Genomic DNA, 22,642 nt, shown 5'->3' with positions numbered 1-22,642 from the left:
TTTCCTAGGAAGTTTCCAGACGGAATACTTTAGTACTTTTCAATTGAACACAATTCTGGTGCGTTCGAGGTATTTACACGAACTTGACCTCCCTCACATTTTAGCACTTCACAACATCTTCTTAGTAATGGCCCTAGGCTAAATCCTAAAAGCACAGGGCCATCGTTAGACCTCAGTTGTGGACATACACGCTTTTGGAGGCATTCGTTCAAATACAACCGCCCATTGACCGTTCCGGTTGTCACGAATGGGATGCTCCGTATAATGCACGAGCAACTTGCCCACCAAATCATGTATTTTGTTGGCAAACTTAGATATTTTCTACTTTCAAATCTTATTAGGGGCGTCGAACTTATGACGGATAGAGAAGAAAAGTACTCCATGAATCAGCTGATTTCGCATACTTCTCGTCGTCGTTTACGAGATAATGTGGTCAACTACTGAGTGTAGAACTTCCGCGCACGTGATATCGCCACAGTATTCTGCCGTTCGTCGGGAGTTAGCGCATTTTCCACTTTATACGTGTGCAGTCTTTCACCTTTTTTGCATCTTACGTAACCCCTGCTTTGCTTAAATGTAGTTTTCGCCACGTCTCTCGCCGAACTATTGGGATTCATCTTGAAAGCTTCGACTACTAGCTCGTTTTCCTAAATATCTGTGTTCGAATGTTCGTTTAGCCATTTCAAAACACAACTTAACATCTATTGTTAATGGAAATGTAAGATTGACCATAAATTTCATAGCACGTGCGCAAAATTTGTGTACATCGCTGATGTTCTTTCACACAATGCAAACATTACACATTGAATGATTGTCGCACAGCTAAGCAACTACATGAGTCGGAATGCACAACTTCAATTCCACACTCTGGCGATGACGAGGACACCGAAGAAGTAATTCGCAAGTACAAAGCCAAACGCAGCTGTTGAAAAAAATATCCGCGGTTTCATGATTTTTCACATCATTTGCCACTTCCTCATTTTCTTACCTGAATGATATCAATGAAGTTGCGTCGATGTCATTGTTTTTAAAATCCGTAAAAACCAAAAACTAAAGCTATTCATTTAGCATTACTCGCACACTGTTTTCATCACAATTTGGAATATTACAGGTGCTGCAATACTACTTTACAAGGTCGCAGCGTGCTCTCTCTAGCGCCATTGGCGGAGTCTTAGTTTCGCGCCCCTTGCAACCAACCAACCAAGATCTAGCGTCGCGTGGTAAATGTTTTTGTTGGAAGATTGCTTTTATGGGACATTGAAAATTTTTGAGTTCAATTAAAATTTGGATTTTGAAAGGAATCTTTCGAATTTTTTATGTAAAATGTTTTAGAAATAAATAATAGAAATGAGTTCCAGAAAGGTTTTTTAAAAAATTTCTTTCGAAATTACACTAGATCTTGACGTTTTGTGACATTTGGCATCAAAAATATGAAATCTCTTTTTAAAATTTCAAAGATTTGGTGTTTTTTTAAGGATGAAAACTTTTTTCGAAATGCAGAAACTTTTGAGGTATTACCAGTTTTAAAATTCAGGATGACCATAAATATTGACCCCCTACTGTATTTGAAGACCAGTATACTACCCATAAAAGCATAATCCCATCCAATAATGAAAAGCAGCAAGCCAAGAAAAACGCTGCTCAAGATTTACATTTTCATTGAGCCTTATGGATGGGATAACCATGTTTTGGTATTTTTTTCAATAATCTCTAAATGAATCTGGTAATCGTATTTGTGCATTGTGATAAAAATCCATGTGGGACTCTTATGCTTTTATGGGCAGTATACTAAGGAGACAATTAGGAGATGTGACCATGCTGATAAATTGTTGACTACGGTGCATATCATTAGATTTGAACTACCAGTCCCACATTCTAGTTATGTCCAAGACATATCTCACCTTTTTGCAAACATGAATGAACTAAAGATGATCTATTTCTTGTGCGGGTTGTTGCACATACTTCGAAAGAAATCGGTGGTATTCAGTCATACATCAAGTGAAGATAATTGACCACATTTTCGATTTATTATTCTCTGACTTAGCTATCAATTTACGATATTTCCCACAAATTTTGTCTCTTCTTTCCGTATTCTTTAAAATATCGCTTTGCGTCTGGTTTCAGTTCCGCACATAAATAAACTCCTCTGAAAAAATCGCAGCTAATAGTAAAATAGTTTTCGAACAAGATTCTATACTAAAAAAGCTACGCCACTCACCATGGCAAATCATTATAAGTTCTTGGCTCAGAAATAATGTGACTTTGATGAGAAGCCGCCCAATAAAACAGCTCGAGGAAGCTCTAACACAAAGCCGAAGTAAACAGATCCAGGTTTTATAAATTTGAGATTAAACAAATAATTTCCAGCGCTTCCAGGAAACCCAAAATTATTATGATTAAAACGTTTGCTGAAAACAGTAAAATAATAGAATAGTTTGTAAAAATGTAACGGTTTTAAGATTTGGATAAGTATGGTTACGTCGGAATTCCTCATAGAAACCGGTACTACTCTATAGTATTGAAATCAAGACCGTGAGTGACTAATAATATTAGAAATTGAATAGGTATTTAAAATCGTTGGAACCCGTAAGTTTAGACGGTTGGTGAGGTATAAAAAGTATCTCATGTCTCATTTGTCACTTCCGAAGATTCTGACAGCATCGAGAGAAGCCGCGTGACCTAATTTTTACAAATGAACAGTATTGTTCTTGGAAACTGAAAGAATACTATTTTTTCAGCACTGACCAACTAACCTTGTTAATTAACATTTGATCATGAAAATAGATTTTACGTTGTTTTCAATTCCATCTCCAGATAGCGGCATATTTTTCACACAGGAAACTAAACCAGCGAGACCAAACAACAGTACCAAGGTCGGCATTCGTCATACCATGGCACTGAATCGAAATCACCAACACGCTCCAGTTATTCCATTCACCTGTACAACCGTTCCGCCGATTTCAAATCAACAAAAGGCATTCAAATTTTCGGACTTTGTAGACGAAATACCTTCTGCGGCAGCGGCAAAAAACCGCAATTAATGACAGATTACTTTTTGTCAAGGTACGGCTTCAAAGACACGCGTCCGCTAGATGGGAGTGCATCAAAAGCAATTTTCCTATTGCAAAGTATCACCAGCCTACTGTCCGAAGACCCCACACAGAGATACACAGACAGAACGTCTTGTAGAATCGCTTATTCCGTGACTAACGCCTGTGATCCAAAAGCGATCAAATTCCAGAAATTTTCCTTCATGACTCAGCCATAATCAAGGTCCATCACTGCTCTATCTTCATTTCTTTTTGACATAGCTGATCCTTTACGAGTAAAGGATATGCTATTTCCATCGAACTTTTGAGTTATTTTCAGCAACGATGATAATGGATTATTTGTTTCAGACATTGAATAACAAGTACATTCAGACATTGAATAACAAGTACACAACTCTAGGTAAATCCCTTATATCTGCATCAGCAAACACAATTGCAAGCAATAAACAAATCGTTTAAACACGCGGAAAAACCGTTTTGTATCTCACCTTTCTCTAAAGAAAAAAAATCTTGCGAACTGTTAGACACGCTCTCCGTTACTCATCATTCATATCGGCAATCAACAGAAACGGTTGGAATTACAAACCAACCCGTTTCTGCGGTGTGTCTGTTCCGAGCGATCCATTCAGACGCAGCAGACGCGCGAGAATCAACAGAGCATGTGCTCAAATTATCATGATTCATTAGCGATGTTTTCATCGGAAGTACTCCTCTCTTTTTTTGTACCATACTATTCATGGTGTACCGTTGAGGGAAAAAGACCAGGCGTGGAAAATTGCACTCTCCTTCCGAGTCGATGATGGGTGGCAGTGTAAAAAACGCGCCAATTCAGACAGAATAATTTAGTGAATGGGAATGATAAACTATGAATGAAATTAAATATCCACACTAATGAAGGCAATGGTGGCCATGGTGACGGCGATATTAGAATCGGTAGTCGTGCGAAGCCGGTTCTGTTTTCTGTCTGCCACTTGGTCACATCTAGTGTGGGATTCATTGTGTCCGAGCTCATCTAAACTACATATTCTAATGCAGTATGAATCGACGCACCCGATTGTGTAGGTCGGTTAGTATTGCTCGCCCTGTGCCCCCATAGCTACAAAACACACCCCGCATCAACCTGTCGAGGGATTTATGACGTCGGTAAAACTAAATTTATGATAATTTATCCGCGCGGTTTGTCTGAGAAGTCACGCGGGTGTACTTGAAATCTTCCAGCAATGATTAGATATTCTTGAGATATACGTTAACTTTATGTAGGCAAGCGTTTTGTGTGGCACTGATAGATAAAACTGATTGATGAGCTACGAAAAGTGACACGAACTAATGGAAGCGTGGAACATAGATAAATATTTTCGAAATTTCATGATGAACCTTTTGACATTTTATCAAAAATAATCATTCAAAAAAATTTGAAGGATTTAAAAAAATATATTGAAAACCGCACGAAATAAATGTGTTCACGTGAAATTTTCACACTATTTGGAATAGTGTTCAGGGATGTATTGTTGTTCCGTGAACTGTTTCATGAAATATAACATTGTTGTGTCCAACTGCTAGCAGCTCGTGATAGGTACAAGCAGTCGATATTATAAAACTATTAGGAAGACGACGTGCGTCGTTCATTTGATAAGGTTCAGTCTGATAAAGGGTGTCTTACGTCAAAGTGCATCGCGGAAAAAAAAACTGTAAAAAATAACCCATTGGGTATTTTCTCTTGAAAATTTGGGTAGAGGAAGTTTGGAGTATATTGTTTACATTGTATGTTTATCGCTTTCAATTTTTCGAAAATTGGAAAAATGGCGTTACCCGAAAAGCAACGTCGCAAATTTATTTTGCGCAAGCACCTTTAAAATCCCCAATTCTCTCATCGGGAAATCGGAAAACAACTCGGAATCGTGCAGTCAACGGTGTGTCGTGTGATTAAACGCTACTACCAAACTCTGAGCATCGAACGGAGGGGAAATGCGGTCAGAATAAATGGTATATTAGTGATCAGAATTACAAGCGTGTAGTGAAAGCGTTTAAGCGGAATCCCAATGCTTCGATCAGGGATGTGGCCAAAAAAATGAATCTGTCCAAGTCTTTCGTTCAGAGAGCCAAGAACCGAGAGGAACTGCATACGTACAAATTGCAGAAGATTCCAAATCGTGACGAACGGCAAAATACAGTGGGAAAGTCACGAGCCCCGAAACTGTACACCCAGATGCTGACGAAGCCTCATTATCTCATCATGAATTATGAGACTTACGTCAAGGCGGACTTTTGGTAGCTTTCGGGGCTATTGTTCTTCACCGCCCAGCACAAGTTTGCTGTTCTGAAGGAAGTAAGGAAACAAATACTTTCAAAGTTTTCCAATAAATACACGATAGATCTATCTCAAGGAGTGTCTACATAACCGTCTGTTCCCTCTATTGAAGCAACACGAGGCCCCCAACGATCTTCTGGTCGGATCTAGTTTCGTGCCACTATTCAAATGTTGTCCTGCAGTGGTACGAAGCCAGCAGAATCACTTTTGTACCCAAGGATATGAACCCCCCAAGTCACCAGAACTAAGGCCCATCGAAAAATACTGGGAAATTATGAAGCAGGCACTACGGAAGCATCTCAAGGACACACTGTTATGGCTGGATTTAACATCTTTCACTTCTACCTTAACAAAAATAGTACAAAAAGGGAAAATATTACCAAGAGCCATTATTTATATTCCTACAGCGAGGATGGAACATTAGTGAACCGATATGGGCGATTTAATTCAAGGATGGCATGATTAGACGAAGTGGAATGTCCATTGGAAGAGAATATTGCTATTTCCTAAGTTGGCTGTCGTTGTGTGTTCTACTGTTTACAATCAAGAAGTGCCAAACCAATGTTACTGCGTAGTATTGTAACTCCTGTAGTTAATTATCTAGTGAACTATATTCGACACTGTTTGCATTTTTAAACTTCTACATCTACATCATACATGCGTCTACATCGCGATAAAGATGGCTGTCACACGTTAATGAGATAAATTCATATCGTAAACCCAACTTATAATTCACGATCAAGTGGTGTACTTATTCGAACCCTTAGTAAATCCATATGCAGTTTCAGTTAGCTCAGTTCGAAGCAAAACACATCATTTCTGGTATGTTAGACCTTCTTTATAGCTTTAGAGCTGTGAAAAGAACTCCGAAAAATTTAATGGCATTACAAACGAGCGACGATCAAAATCAACAACAAATAAATGTTGCTGTACGAATTCAAATGTCTGATACTTTACTAGCAATCCTCTAAAATAGCCATGTTTACTCATATGTAAACGAAGTTTGGCAATTATTGACATCGATGTTAACAAGTTCAGATTGAACATGTGAAAACCGTACCATTCAAAATATTTAAGACATAAGAAACTTCGCGCTTAGATTACGAAAACCATCTTAATCACATTACGGAATGAGATTTTTTGTGATATAGAAAACGTTCAAATACTGAACGGTAAAACCGCCCTGCTTCATCATTCCTTCTTGGCCAAGATAATCTTCATCCTCAAACAACGTCATGCAACTATGAAGATCAGATTATCATTATGATTCTGTTAGCTTACAGTTACATTAGGCAAATGTTATTGAGAGAAAAACCACGCAATATCTTTCATTTATAGCTTTCAAATGTCCTGTTATATTTCCAGCTGGTATTACAATACATTTTAATAGCTAGAAACTCTAACATAGAGTCCCTGTGATTTTAATTTTATTTTTTTGCGGATCATGCGCATGGCATTGTTTTAGGCATTCACATATGTTGTGTGAACTGTTTCGATTTAGTGTAACTGGCAGCAAGTTGGTGTCAGTTACTAATGAGTAGAATACGAAACATTCTAATCCAACTTTTCTATGCCCAAGGGTTTTTTTGTCCTGCCAGAATACACGTCTTTCCGGAATAGATTGTCGTTCTATATATTATGGTTTCAAATTGATTGGGTAATATTCAAGTTTCAATGGAAATATTTTTTTTAAATTTTTAGGCAGCCGAAGCGCCGTCATAATTGTCTTTTCTTTTTTACGTACACATGACAACATTTTCTACAGAAAATACTTTAGCAGATTTGTATGAGAATACAGTGGAGACCCGATTTTATCAGCATCCGATTTTATCGGCCCCCGATTTTATCTACCCCCGATTTTATAAGCTTTTTGACCCGATTTTATCTGCTTCATATGAAAATTGATAATTGGTAGTATGAAGGGTTCTAGCAGACGAATCAAGTTGAATTTCGAATAAATACTTTCTTGGGCATATATTTCTTATAGAGATCCGAAAAATGCAACAATAAAAAAAATATTTTTATATTTTGCACTGTTAGACCCCCTTAAGGGGAACTAATAGTAAATAATCAGAAAAGGTTGCGAGGATATATCCAAGGACGAAAGAAGAATATTGTAAGAGCTTCGGTTTATTAAAAAGACAGAAAAATATTTGTCCCGATTTTATCAATGTCCCCATTTTATCAGCTTAAAATTCGCCAAGGGGCTGATAAAAACGGGTCTTCCCTGTATATTTAAATACTTCAATAATATCACAAAAAACACTTAATCCAATCGAGTTCCAATGAAAATATCCCCCTGAGATATGCATCAAAACTCATATTAAAACACGTGCACTGTACCTTCGTTGTGGTTTTAATTGCGCCACTAAAGCGATATAGTGCGACTCCTTAACGTACCCCCATGGGATGCTGAAGTGACTCAACCTAGGGAATGTTACATTTCGCACCGTTTTTTACATAATTTTCCGCACTTTGGCCGACTCAAGCTCGTCCAGTCCAGTCATCCACAGTGTAGGAAACGAACAAACTAGTTAATACTATCGGCACGCGATACGAACATCAAACGGTTCAGAGAAGTCAAGCGATCTGTATACTGCATCAGCTGTCATCGCTGTGCGCTATACTGCATCTGACTCGTCGGACAATAAAGGGCCAAGCCTTCATACATTATGCATTATGCTTCGTGCTGCCTGATTTACTTCGACGATGAACTTTTCATGCAAACAATTCACAGAGTCCTCGATGATAGTCACTTTTGTTTTATTTATTTTTATTTGTTCTCTCGCTCATCCTTTTTAGAGTCAAGTGCACACTGACGTACGGTAGCTGAGTTTACTCCTTCGTTCGTATGCAGTGAATGACGCCACCGGTTGTTCTTTGCAGAGACAAAGCTCGGCTCCGCATAGAACAATCATCTAGGGACAGGATACTGTAAATTATGTCAAATTGGAACGTGTTTGCTGCAATTACAAACACGGTCTCCGGGGTACACTCTTTACTCTAGCGAAGGAAAGCACCCAGGAGAAATAGCGGAAGACATATGACTCTAAGCCCGATTATCAAACAATAAGCTAGGGTGTAGTAATAATATTTATCTCTGATTTTTGCCAGATTTCTGTTTGTCGGTCTACCCTACCTTGGGTAGGGTCATGCCGACAAAAGGGCTTCGCTTTGAGTCAGCGTCTTGGGTGGGTTCAATTTTATTGGGCCTACAATCTGGTTACTTCCGCAAACAACGAGCAGCGACAGACCATCCTTTTTGTACCTGATGCGATTCCTAATAAGGATTCTCACGGTGCGTATCGTAGATCAGTGTATTTCGGCTAATTTGCGATTTGACGTTAATAACCATTCACCTTATCTCACTTGATCGTTTCTTTGGTGAATCAAGCCTTGATTTTTCTAATATAGGAGGATAATTTAGTGTTCTTTATGGGACAGTTACAAACTAGGAAATCAGCCGCGCGGGATCAATCCTAATATTAAAATGTCGCTAACTCGCTCCGACTGAGTCAGTTTCATTTATAAGCCAACGGCGACCGTAGGAGTTATCGGTGGCGGCAAAAAGAAGTCGAACGAGAAACGCTGGCGCCAACGCTATCCACACACGTCGTTGTCGGTATGGTTTCGCGAGGATGCTCCTGTAAGCCGTATTCGTAGGTATAGTAGGCGAGGCCGGTGTGCGCTAAGTCGAATCCATTTAGAGAAAGACGTATGAGTTATTATTTTTAGGAAGCGCGCATTTATTGTTGGTCTAGATAATATTGTTTTATATCTATGTTTTACTGAACAGAAAATTACATGTTGCATTGCATTGTTATTGAAAAGATAGCGAGCATCATAAGCGGTGACTTTCATCTACGAACGAGAATAGTTCAACAAGCCAAAAACCGAGACCTTCACCCTACCGTAAAACTGTTGTCATACATAAGACACCGTCGTGAAAGTTTCTGTTGTGGATCAGTGACAATGAGGAGGATGATAGATGATGTTTACAGCTTTCGTGTCGCCAACTTCGTCTTTGGAATTTTGTCTTGTACCCTTTTTATAATTCATTATTTAACTCGCTTAGTTCAGCTGAGTTTTACGATAACTTCCGATTAAACCTGAAAGTTTAGTTTTGCTGAAGGTTTCCCAAATTTAAATAATACATATATCCAACGATACTCATATATCAATGCCCAACCCTACACCTTAAATAAAACATATTTTCAAAATATGGTTACCTTGTCAAATCCCAAAAACAATATTCATAGCTCCGTTAATTATCTTGCTCATTAATTATCAAACTATGCTACAAGTTTTTTTTTGTTTACCCGATTAGACTCGTTGTGTAAGTCATGCGACCTTAGAGAACTTCATCGCCGGTCCACTTAAAAACAACCGTAGTAGGCCAGGTTCGAAATTAGGTTTTACCTTCACCAATTGACAGGCTCTCAAAAATTCGATTGTATCTACTAATTACATTTTTACAAGATATGCCATTTGACTCCACTTGGTGGGTTGTAGTCGAAGCCGTAAAAATCACACATGCTTTATCACTCGTTCGGCCATATGTTGTACCTACCGTGCCAAGTGTTACATCACTCCCTTATAGGTTCCGTGACCCATTGCGGTTATTTGTATTCACAGTTGCATTTGACTGGTGGTTACTGTTTGAATCAACATTGTCCACAGGCTCGTGAGGGTTTGGGGGAACCATGTATCATTATGCGTTACATACGGTCGGACCGGTCGGGTCGGCATATGCAAGTGCAGCTCGCAGTTACCATGTTGCCAAACATTGCTGCAGTTGAGAGGTTACCACAAAACAGCAATTTTGGCAGTTTTTTCCGTTTTTGTTTCTATTCACGATGACATGATGGCTAATGCACGACACAAAGTAGAACAGGCAACAAGGTGATAATTCTATACTTATACGTATGTCCACGGGTCATTGTATTGGACAATGTGTGTCGTAAAGATGAAACTTTTTTTTTCTTTCGGGTACACATATTTTTATTCCATCACTTAAGGACGCATCGTGAAATAGGAAGAGACAAATGATGGTCCAGACAGATGTCCAAGTGGGTACTGGAAAGACAGGCCAGAGCATTTTTTTAGTCTGAATGACCGGTAGAGATGATGGAAACGAAAATTATCAACTCTCGAAATCTCGGAAGGTTTATTCTTTTGAGTAGTTAGTCAGCCTGTGGGTACATATATGTGACTGATGGTCACTATGATTGGTGGTGACAGAAGACGTAATGACCAATGGAATTAGTTTTTAATCATATTTCATGGAACGTACGGAGGTAAATGGTCGTCATTGAATTTTTTAAGCGTGTAATTTGTTTTAAAGTGGGTTTCGAGGTCTTAGATTCAGTTTCGGAGTTTGATCTATTCACAGATAAGTATATGATTGAAAACGTTTGGTCGACAGACGTAAACTTAAAAAGGTACCAAGCTAACCCTTGTCAATAATATTTCATTCATGTTAGGCTGTGTACTTCATTCGGCCGTTTTTGGAAGTTAGTGGTTGAATTCTTGCTAATTGTGGTTGAATGATTGGATAAATGAAAATAGGAATGGGCCACGAAGTCTGTCAAAATTCCACAACAGTTTGTGCGAATGTTGTGTAGGGTAAAATGCATGTTTTCACCCTATTAGGGAGGGTACCTCACTAATTCATTAACTACTCTGCCTACAATCGATGAAATGCGTATAAATTGGCATCAACGGCTTTACTTCGTTGTTAATAAAGAATCTTATAACACAAATGCCATGAAAACGATGAAATACTCATATTTGAGCCCAACGAAAACTCCATTTAACCCAATGCTGTGAACAAAGATGGCAAACGCTACTCTAACCAACGACTTCAAATGGGTAGGACGATAATAGAAACATGGTGAAAATAGGCTCATTACCCTATTAGATTCAAGAGCCATTTTTTTCAAAATTTTGTTACTGTCCGTCTCCGATTTTGATGAAAATTTCAACACTTGTTTGTGCATATGTGGGATGGACTTCGATCAAATATAGGATATCCTACTTTGACGAGAAGTGAGGTAAAAAGAGCATCGAAAAATGGTCTCCCTAACTCTGGTTTAACTAGATGAAATTTAATTCTGTTTAGTTTTTCTGAAAGGTCTTTGCAATTAGTTGAAAATAGGATATACTTCTTCGATTTGTAATCGATATACTGAAAAGGCTTGCTAAACTAAACCAAGCTTCGAATTCACTGTTTCTTACCAGGTTAAACAGAACATCTTTTGTAGCAGGACTAAGTGTTTGCTCAGGAAAAAAAATTATGTTTCCGTGTTTGGAGCTAACATCAATCCGACACTAGCTCTGTCCTGGCACTAAGTGTTGGATTCTCATGAGACGAAGACGAAACGAAAATTCCACAACTAATTTAGACATGCGTATTTCGATCGCGAATCCTTCTGTGTCATTTCCATGAGTGCGTATGTTTACAATCCATCTGCTACTGACATGCAGTGCAGTAATGAACGAAATTTGTCTCCATTAATGGTAGGGAGAACTGGGCCAATTCGGACCTAGTAAGGGTTTATGAGCTATAGAATTGAAACGTGTCAACCGATTCACAAAAAAAAATCCCTGAACATTTTTTCTAAAGCGACTTGTTCCGATCTTGTACCGTATTGTGCCTAAAGGGCTTTGCGTAAAAGTACATGATAGATCCGAACCCTGTTCCAATTCGGACCTCTTATTTCTTATCGATTTTTTACAATAGAAATTCATGAAACAAAACCAAAGAAAAATTATAATAAACCTAAATATGTATGACATTTCTCTTGACTATTGCAGAATTTCGATTACCACGTCTCATTTGCAATTATACCTGCTACAAAACATTCCTTTTGTTTTATAACGCTGTGATCAGTAATTACACGACGCAGAGTATGATTTGCAATAAAAAAGATCCAACTAGCAACGCGACGACGATTTTCAGCTTGCGCTTGAGCTTGTGCGACCTCCTCTGACTGCTACTCCGTTATCGATCTGGATTAGCTGAAGTTGCACAGGGAATCAGTAGATAATTATGCTTGGGAGTAGCGAAACATCCTTCAATGTACAACTCCTGGTTATCCTAAAGTGTTTATCGATCAATAACGGCGCCGGACAGGCCCGAACGTAGATCGCGGAAGGAAAGGGAAGGAATGTTAGTCCGATACTTGCTTTTGCTAGAGGCCGTACTGCGCACTCCACAAGTATCACGTGAGGAGGATATTTGTTAGTAAGTATAGGGGTGCAATTCTTCACCAGAGAGGTGACTCCTCTATCTGGAGTAGATATCGACCCGTCATGACCTGGGGACCAACAGCTTTACTTCCCTTCCGATGGAGGACGTGACCACAGATTTTTTTCACCTCAGAAAAATCTCAACGACCTCGGCTGGGTTTGAACCCAGACCAACTGGCAAGGGTGGCGGTCACGCTTACCACCCACCCAACTGCGCCGTCAGGTGTGAACTGTACGACGATTTTCAATTAATAAAATCAATTTTTCCGTCTATAATCGAGGTTCAATCGATTATTCAATAATTTATATATCTATTATCTTTTATTTTTCAATCACTAATTATTTCGAGTAATTAGGAACGAATTAGACATCACTATTTACAATCCTAATTCATTGGTTTCTATTCGAACGTGTTGTACTGAACGGTATCAGTACAAAGAAAACACCATTTATTTTGGGAAAATTGTTGGATTTTTTAAAGTCACCGTGATCGTGTCTCATCCACTTAATAACCTTTTGGGCTCGAAGCAACCTTCACCTAAATAAGTACCAATACCTAAATGAATACCAATATGAGTCACATCCATATTCCGTTAACCTTCTAAATGACGAAATAGGATAAATCTACAGCTAGCTTGTAGTATGATGTTTGCATTCAGATTTTCATAGACCCATTGAACGAAAGATTTTCATTTGTATTGTATCGTTTATTGAGACTATACCCTCGATGGTTCATTCGCCCTTGAACAAAAATCTGTCCTCGAACAAAATATCAGCAGTGTACTTAAATTCACCACTCCTCATTAAAAACCAATTCTTATCATTTCAAATTTATTTCATCTGATCTTCTGAAAAAGCATCATCGATTTAGCGGTACTATTTCGTCGACTGTTCAACTTGTCACTCACTTAGCTCTATTCCACAGATATCAGATACTAATCCACATGCCATGCCCAAATGGGACGGTTTCATGAAGATGCTAATGTAAATTAGGGAACATTTATTCAATGTTCAAACCGACGTAGGTACTCCAATTCCATTTTGAAAATTAACCAAGTGAATAGATAATTACAGTACATTTCAGGAAGTGGTCCAAGTATTACATAAGACTAATTAAACATACCCATCAACGAGAAGTTCCCTGTACCTCTTGAAATATCTAAAGATTGCTACTGTTTTTGCACTTGTGTAACTAGTTACGAACCCACCTCAAGTAGTAACGCCAATTACACATATTATCCAGCTCATTTTTAATAAATCCTGCCCAAATCTATCTCTCCGTCTTATCCGGAAATGATTGAGCGCTGCAACGACCGGTAGCAGCGAGTAAATCACGCGGGTTGAAGGTCTGAAATTATCAAAAATTATCATCACTTTCTTCCTTTCTCTCCTTAGCCCGCTCTCCAGCGATCACATTCATCTCTACGCTCACGCTGATTGAGGCTCACGGCCGTAAGCAACATGGAACCTTCGTTGAGGTTTGAATCGTCGAGTCATTCCACTTAGCCCCAACGGCGTTTGTGAATTACATATCATAGCAATCACCGTAGCAAAGCGATACGGCATGCTCACACTGAGGGCGAACGCGTTGTTTAATGAACCAACTTCCGATATCGTGATAACAAGCAGGCGTCGAAAGAAGTGCGAACTTGTTACCGGACCGTGAATCAAAAATTAGGCAGCATGCGAAGCGGAACAAAATTCGAGACACGCTGTGTACAGTTGGTTATGGTCACGATCACTCCAAAATCTACTACCTGTTGTAGTACCTACGAATGGTGTTGGTCTGGACAAGTAGAAAAAAAAATAAACACCGGACGGACGTAAAAACCTGATTTGCCACGGTCCACGATTTACACGAGGGCGCAAAAAAGTCGATCTTATCCCACGCGTGCACTGCTTCTTATTTGCAAATTGTATTCTCACCACCAGGGAACAACAGTCACCCTGCCAACGCTGTTATTCGCGTGACCATCGAACAGTACGTCATCTTAATCCGCCAATCGACCAGTCCTTGGGCTTACCTGTAAAAGAGAGAAAAAGAGAATAAACATCAAAACCTATGTTCTGTTTTGCGAATTCACTTATCTAGAGGCTACAATCGGAGTCAGATTTGGTTGAACAATTCATTTTAAAAGAACCTTCGCCGTGCGCGAAACTGTCGGACGGGCCCGCAAGAAACTTCAAGAAAAGAGAAAGCAATTCTCGAGTTCCGGAGACGTGACTGGCTTGGAAAAGTTCACCATCAGCTTCCCCCGTTCACCTTTTATGGGCCCATCTTCTAAAAGTCAATGAAACCCGTCTCACGATCGAAAGCACCCTCGCTTTAATGGATATTTGCATAGCAGTCCGTCGTCCGGACACGTTTTGGCGGGCTTACTCATCCTCCAACGCCAAACTGTGCCGCGAGGTGTTCAAAGCTTGCTCGCGTCTCGAAGTGCTCTGATTTAAGTGCTTTTCAATCGGAGCGCATGAAAAACAAAGGAAGCGTTTGCTCTGTTTCTGCGCTTTCAACCACGGTGCTGCGCGCTTGCGACTACAACAGGAAACCTGAGAGTTAGTCATACTTTAGCGGCCTGCTACGTCGACTGTTCGGTATCTTTGCGAAAAATGCATCGACGGAAAGCGACAGTTTGGGATAATCGTGCGATTGACCTAGGCTCAATTGGTTAAAAGGTTAAATGTTTAGCATTTTGTTTCACCGACATGTTGAAGATTTATTTCCTGGTGCTAGGTATATTTGCACAGTTTAGAAATGGCAAAACAAATAAAATATCGAATATACGATAAAAACGAATACAGAAAGAAGGTACTTTTCGCTAACCTGGAAGTTCTGCAGACAATTCAATTCACTTTTGTTAGCGCTCGTCGTAAGTCAAGTTTTTTATCATCTAGAAGCTGCAAATGAAGTTGATCTCGATTTATCAGTTTTTTTTAGCTCCGCTTAACTCACTGGTTGTACTTCAATGGTTCAACTTTTATTTCGCAAAGATCATTCCGCGCAGCAGCATCGTGGTCATTATTATGTATATTTTACATCTCACATGCCGTCCTGTTTGTGTTTCCACAGAGGATGTGGTTCTCGCCTCTGGCACAGGAGAAGCAGTATAAGTGAGTCATTTATAATTGAACATATTCTGGAATGGACGTACTGATGCTTACTGTCTTGACAGTACGAACCGGTTATACGGCAGTGTGGCTGAATTGAGAATAGATAGGGTCTGCAAATTAGGGGTTTCCCAGATTTCGACAGCTTTCTAAGGTTTTGTTGTTTTGAATCTTTAAACTAGCACACAACGTGTTTGTTTATTGTTCATAATTTTGTTCGCTTAAATAGTTATATCTTGGGGTTTTCGTGGTCGCAATAATTTTACTTTTTATCGAAAACATCTTTGCAGATATTCTTCGACCATCGAACATGTGGAAAGAAAACAATTCTGAGCTTTGAGTTTTCAATCGTTTTTCGATTTTCCGCTTGACATATCACCCAACAATTTCCGGTCTCAGCATCTACTTGGAAGATATTTACGGCTCCTTCTTTTACTCGACCAAGCTGTACGAACACATGCATTTTAAAATTTATCGATTCAGATCAATAATACTGGCTGCACGCGTTCTTCTCGGCTGGGTTTATTATTACTTTCCAGCATATTTTCTTCCTCCTGGCAGCATCCCGCCCATGAGCGCCGAGACGAGCGAATAAAAAAATCGGATCATAATGGGTGTATAGTATGCTTCATTCCGGCTACAAGTGCTTTGCATGGATCACCACGTACGGAGCAAATGGCGAAGAACGAACGTGTGTCTATTCAAACAGATAAAACGTGTTTTCCACGGCTAAAGTGAAGCCAAGACCGGAAAAACTTCATGAATATTGAAATTAAGTACTTGCATATGTGTGTGCTCAATCTATAAAGCAGAACAGGGAAGAAACATTTAAGACCACTTTTAGTCGAGATGATGCTGCGGAAACAATCGGGATGGGTTCATTCGAGGAATCGGAGAGATTGCGGTTGAGCGAGGTTAGCGAAAGGATGGGATGTTGGCGAAAATTACAATCAGTTCTCTGGTAGCATATTTTTATTGAGAAAACGTGAAATTTATTGAAAACACTGCTTGGGGACACATAATTGAACGCTAACTGATAACAGTTAAAATAAATATTAATGACTCAACTGTACCAATACCATAACTGTACTAAAACACTTGTTAATAAGAAATTAATAAAGCGAATTGAATGAACAAAAAGAAAAGTATAAGAGGAGTCAGCAAGTCTCACTGCCCAAATTAGATAACAGAAATTGCTGCAAAAAATAGCAGTCTATTTGTTCGCTAGACCGTGTCCTCGACCGGAACCATGCGGACGATGTATCAAAATGGATTGTCGTAATGAGCTCAACCGCATTTTCGCACAGAATTACGTAGACATGCCGTAGACATCCACGCTTACTTATCATTATCATTCATATATCGCAAACCAAAACAGTTGTGTGAGCCAAAGACCCCGAAAAGAAAACTTCGCCAGTGTTGTTTCGACTGCATTAAGGAAGAGACTGGGCAATTAACTGGAAATTGCCGGGGTTATTCACACTCTTCTCATATATAAAAACTTGAAATATCTGCTTGAAATTGGCCATCACCGCATGAGACTCGTTCAGTAATTGGTGAAAACAATCTTCTGATAAAGTGTCGTAAGACTTCATACATTTTAATTTTCTTTTCGTAATGTGCGGCGTTAACTATTTATATTATTATCATTTAAAAAACCATTTCAAAATAATACAGCTTATGTCTTGCACGCTATGACGTATTTTGCGCCAATCCGTCTTCGGAAGTGGAAATTTCCTCTTAGAATCGAAAGAAACTTTATGGATATGAAGTGTCATTCCAACTATGCTCCAAATCGTTCAGTCGAAAAAAATGCGATAAATGTTTAAGACGAGCTCTTTTGTTTATGCCAAAACTTAATACAAAAACTATAACCATTTACCATTATGTTTCAATAAAAATAATTTATTTCTGATGACTCAACATGAAATAAACTTATTGCTATCATGAAATTCTTTTTTTAACGTTGAAATTCTTTAGGGGAATCAATTATGCTTAGAAAATTGATCTAAAATTAGCATATTAAAGAATTCTCGTCCCAGTACACGCATTAGCAAACCTGTCAAACTATTCTCGCCTAAAGGTCGATTTCCGTTGTAATGCGGTATCGGATTCACCACGAAAATGAGTACATTAGAGCTACCTAAAGTATATGTAAGCAGGACCGTAGCGTGTTCTTCTAGGGCCCTTGGCGGAGTCACAGTTTTGCGCGCCTTTGTTGTTAATTTTGGCTTTCTTTTTCAGTAAGACTTTCGAAAAATAATTTGGTGTGTACATGGAAATGCCACATTTTTTTCGTTTTCTTTGTAGAGGTTTCAACCTTAATCGAGGGGGAATCGAGTCCAGCTGGATTGTTGATTACAGTGCATATCCTTAGATTTGAAATCCCAGTCCAAGTTCCATCACAATATTCCAGTTATGCTCCAGACATTACTCTCCATACATTTTTGCACATGTGAAACAAAGGAGCATTTATAATCTGTTGCTGATCAAGGTTTCTACCAATTCTTCGTGCTCTTTGCTAAGAAAAGAAGATAGGTGACAAAATTTTTGCATCACGTCTTAAATCTTTTTATGTTTATTATATATCCCTTAAATTCTGCCTCTTATTCGTATTCTTGAAGTTTTCATTTTCTCCGTGTTTTCTTCCGTGTTTGAATGAGCTCTTGTTTCAAGACTAAAATGGTAAAATGGATGTCGCACAAGATACGTCATCAAAAATTCCGACTTCTCGTTTAAAATTATACACATTGAACTCTGTCAGATCATCTTCTTTCGGATCAAAGATAATCCACTAATTATTCTGAATATTTAAAAAAACCGACGTAGGCATATCCAGCTATAACAGATATCTTGAAAGTTCGCCCAGATAAGCTCAGAATTGTGATATTCTACCTAAAGCAAGCAAATGACGTACCTGGCGATATATTTTATGAAGGACTACTGCGTCTACATGTCCGCTCATAAATTTGAGATGAACGGTGTGGTCATCGAATCGAGTTTGTCATGCATCGATCAAGTAAAGCACAGTGCTGGCTTTTTTAAAGACCACTTGCTTCAGTGTGCGAAGATTTTAAGTGGCAATCGCACTGGACGGAACTAAATTGTGTGTCCTATCGGGTAACCTTTGGTAGGACTACTTTACGTTTAATTACGCCTTCTTCGATAAGGATCACCCACCTGTTCAGCTATTTGAAGTGCGCATCATGCATTGCACCATTAAACTAAATACAAGCAAATGGGTCGTTGTAACAATAAGACTTGGTGTGACAATTGCCAAAAAAATTATGAGTATGATTCTTGCATTAGTAAAGCTGAAAAGTATTCCTAGTGTTGGGGGAGTCCACATGATATATTGCCAAGCCCCGTGTACAAACAGTGCCCAAGGAATCTGAAGTGTTACGTTAAAAGCCGCATTAAACACTCATTTGCGGATATAATAACAAGAGCTACACCACGTTTCACGGCAAATCATTATGCTCTATTGACTCAGAAAGAGTGCGAGTCTGACGGCTCTTATGTGGGGACTTTTTTCTAGTTCCCAAAAACTATAAGCAGACAAGATTCCTTGTTAAGTTCAAATATTCCTCAGGCGAAATATAACAACTCGAGAAAGCTCTGACACAAAGCCGAAACATATCATCAGAAATTTGGCATCAAACATGGAGTTTTCAGCTCGTCCAGAAACACCGAAAATCTAATGTGATATGTAACAGAGATTCAACCGGAAACTTTGTGGTAGGGCCGAACGCCTCCCGGCCCCGATGGGGCTTCAATTCTCACTGTATGGCATGGGGTTGTGACTAAACCTGAAAGGGGCTCACGGGGTCGCAGCGTGATCTTCTAGCACCTTTGGTGGAATCTCAGCTTCACGCCACTTTGAGATTTACATTGGCTTTCTTTTTCAGATCGGCTTTCGTTCAAAATTGTAGACAATCGAATTATTTTACTAATTTTCAGTTGCAGTGATAATCTGATGCATATAGGGTAAAGACCTAATTTTGGTCCCATTAGGGAGGGTGCCGCACTATTCGATTAATTACGTAGTCTACAATCGATTAAATGGGCTTAAATTGGCATCAGTATCCTTCGTTCCCAAGAACCAATATAATAACAAAAATGTCCTGAGAATGATGACATGCTTCTCTTTGAGCTCAACGAAAACTCGAATCGAATGCTCTGATTATTGCACTACCTTTTGAGACAATGCGTTGAACCAAGATGACAGGGAGGGGGAAACAGGGAGAAAATGGCTCCACACAATAGTACCACCTAGCGGGTTTTCTGCATGAACAGTGTCAAAAAATCCCATGCAATCTTCAGGAACGTTGTTCCGGTTGTTGGACTTGTCCGATTTGCTTTAGATTTTGAGTGAGCCCTCCTGGTATTTTCTGGGCAGTCTAGCCTGCGTTCTCTCCCGTCCACGTCCATGTCGTCATCGCTACTGCTTTCTTGTTGATCGTGTTGTTCCTAAACCACCGTCATATTTATTTCGGATGTAACTTCCCGTCGCAAATCTTGAACTGGAAACAGTTGATTCTATTCAGGAAACAGTATTGAACATGCCAAAATTTCCAGAGAGAAAAAAATGCACAAAGCCAAAAAAATGTTTTGTGCATAAGGACACGAGACCTAACATGAAGTCTGTTTTTTGAGTGTTTTGGATTCCCCTCGTCAGTAACTAACACCAACTTAGCTACTAGTTAGATAAGTCCAAACCAGCACCAAATTGGCGGTAGTTAAACACTAGAATCCAAAAAGTCAGATGTCTTGTATGAACACTAAACAACTGGCTTGTACCGAGTGATGTCCCGACAGTAAGCACAGAAGTTCTGTTTGCCGACGAGGAATGTGAACCGAAACCGTAGTCCAAACCAGCACCAAATTGGCGGTAGTTAAACACTAGAATCCAAAAAGTCAGATGTCTTGTATGAACACTAAACAACTGGCTTGTACCGAGTGATGTCCCGACAGTAAGCACAGAAGTTCTGTTTGCCGACGAGGAATGTGAACCGAAACCGTATTTAACCCAACCCAACGATTGGTAGTATGCAAAATTCCCAGAGAAAAAAATTTGGACGAAGCCAAAAAAAATTTTGTGCCCTAACAGAAAGTCTGTTTCTTTGTGTTTCGGGTTCTCCTCGTCAGTAGCTAACACCAACATAATGCTAGTTAGATAAGTCCAAACCAGCATTAAATTGATGCTAGTTAGATACTAAAATTCAGCCAGTTGTTAAGCGTTCACGCAAGACATGTGACTTTTTGGATTTTAGTGCCTAACTAGCGCCTATTTGATGCTGGTTTGGACTTATCTAACTAGCAGTTAAGTTGGTGTTAGTTACTGACGAGGAGAATCCGAAACACCCAAAAAACCAGAGTATTGAAATTAAATTAGATTTTTTTGTGTTTCGAATTCATCTCGTCAGTAACTAGCACCATCTGGGCGTCTAGTTAGACGATGTATCTAAACTAGTACCCAAATTAGCAATAGTTAATATTCAATATAAAGACCAGTATAGTGAGAAGACAATTTTTAGGAGCTATGACTTGGTTGGCGAGCTGTTCATTAGGGTGCTTATCGTTAGATTAGAATTACCAGCCCAAGTACCGTCACGATATTCTGGTTATGTTTCAGACTTTACCAAACAAAGATGCTTTTATGATTTGTTGTTCTTAAAGGTTTTTACACATACTTTTTACCATTTTCCTACCAAATATCCTGCCATACATCGAGTAAAGATAAAGATGACCGCATTTTTGCTCTACTATTCGTTTTTCATTTTCTTATATCCTCCATAGATTCAGTCTGTTCCTTCGTATTAAAAAAATTTTTTACTATGAACCGGGTTCTAGGTCCGTGTATAAATGATCTCTCCTGAAAAAACACTGCTGATAGTAAAATAGATGTCGAACACGTTTAAAACCATACACATTGAACTCAGTCAGACCATATCTGATGTTCTTTCGGATCGAAATTCATCTACTGAGAGGCAGATATCTCGAAAGTTCGGCCAGAATTGTGATGCTAACGTAAGCAAATGACATTACAGATTATAAGTAATTTATGAAGGACTACCGCGCGATTGCATACCCGTCCACAAAGTTCAGATCGATGGTGTAGTCAATGATTTGAATTTTTCATGCATGGATCTACTGAAGCACCGGGTTTGATCATTGAATAAACCTTTTGCTCCAGTCAGCTAAAATTTTAAATGGAAATTGTAGAGAACGGAGCAACATTGCATGTCTCTACAAACTCCTACCGGGTGCCCTTATTGAGATTGTTTTGCCTATTTACGACTTATTCGACAAGGTTCGTCTGCCTGTTCGCTTATCATTAGGCTCTCTAGGCTCAGGAAGAGCTCTAACGATCTGCTAGTGGGGCTCTTAAAAACTATAGGCAGATGAGATTCCACGTAAAGACTGTTTTGTTCTCTTGGCGAACAACGCCAAATATAACAAGCCGGCGCTGACACGAAGCCGTAGCAATCAGTCTCTGGTTTTAGAAATTTGTTATCAAACGGGCGCTTCCAGGAATACCAAAATCTTAAATGACTCAACATTCCAACCAGAGATTCAACTTAGTGCGAGGCTGATTGGGCCTAGATTGGGCACCGGGCTCTTTGTTCGTTATTTATTTTTTATGCACATGTTCGTTATTTATTTTTTATGCACTTTATATATAATCTATACATCCAAAGATTTTACGCTTCAAAAATTTAAAGACTTCACGCTTCAAAGATAAGAATACTCTCTAATCCGAAAATCAAAAGTTCCACACATCCAAGAGTGCAAAGCTCCAAAGATCTAATGATTCTAAAGATAGTACAGAGCCTAAAGGTTCAAGGCCAAAAGATCGAATTATCCAACGTTCCAATGGTTCAAAGTTTCAGCAATTACAAGAATGGCGAATTTAAAAATCCAA

At 39.1% G+C, this 22,642-nt stretch overlaps 1 protein-coding gene across 5 annotated transcripts in view; it reads right to left on the bottom strand.

The window, feature by feature from the left end:
* The window catches only part of LOC131694111 (semaphorin-1A), a 185,432-nt gene that overhangs the window by 125,485 nt on the left and 37,305 nt on the right, over positions 1-22,642 (bottom strand). The window lies entirely within an intron of this gene.

Source organism: Topomyia yanbarensis, chromosome 3 (genome assembly GCF_030247195.1).
Source record: "Topomyia yanbarensis strain Yona2022 chromosome 3, ASM3024719v1, whole genome shotgun sequence".
NCBI classification, from domain to species: Eukaryota; Metazoa; Arthropoda; class Insecta; order Diptera; family Culicidae; genus Topomyia; species Topomyia yanbarensis.
This window is presented reverse-complemented; position numbering and strand designations above follow the sequence as displayed.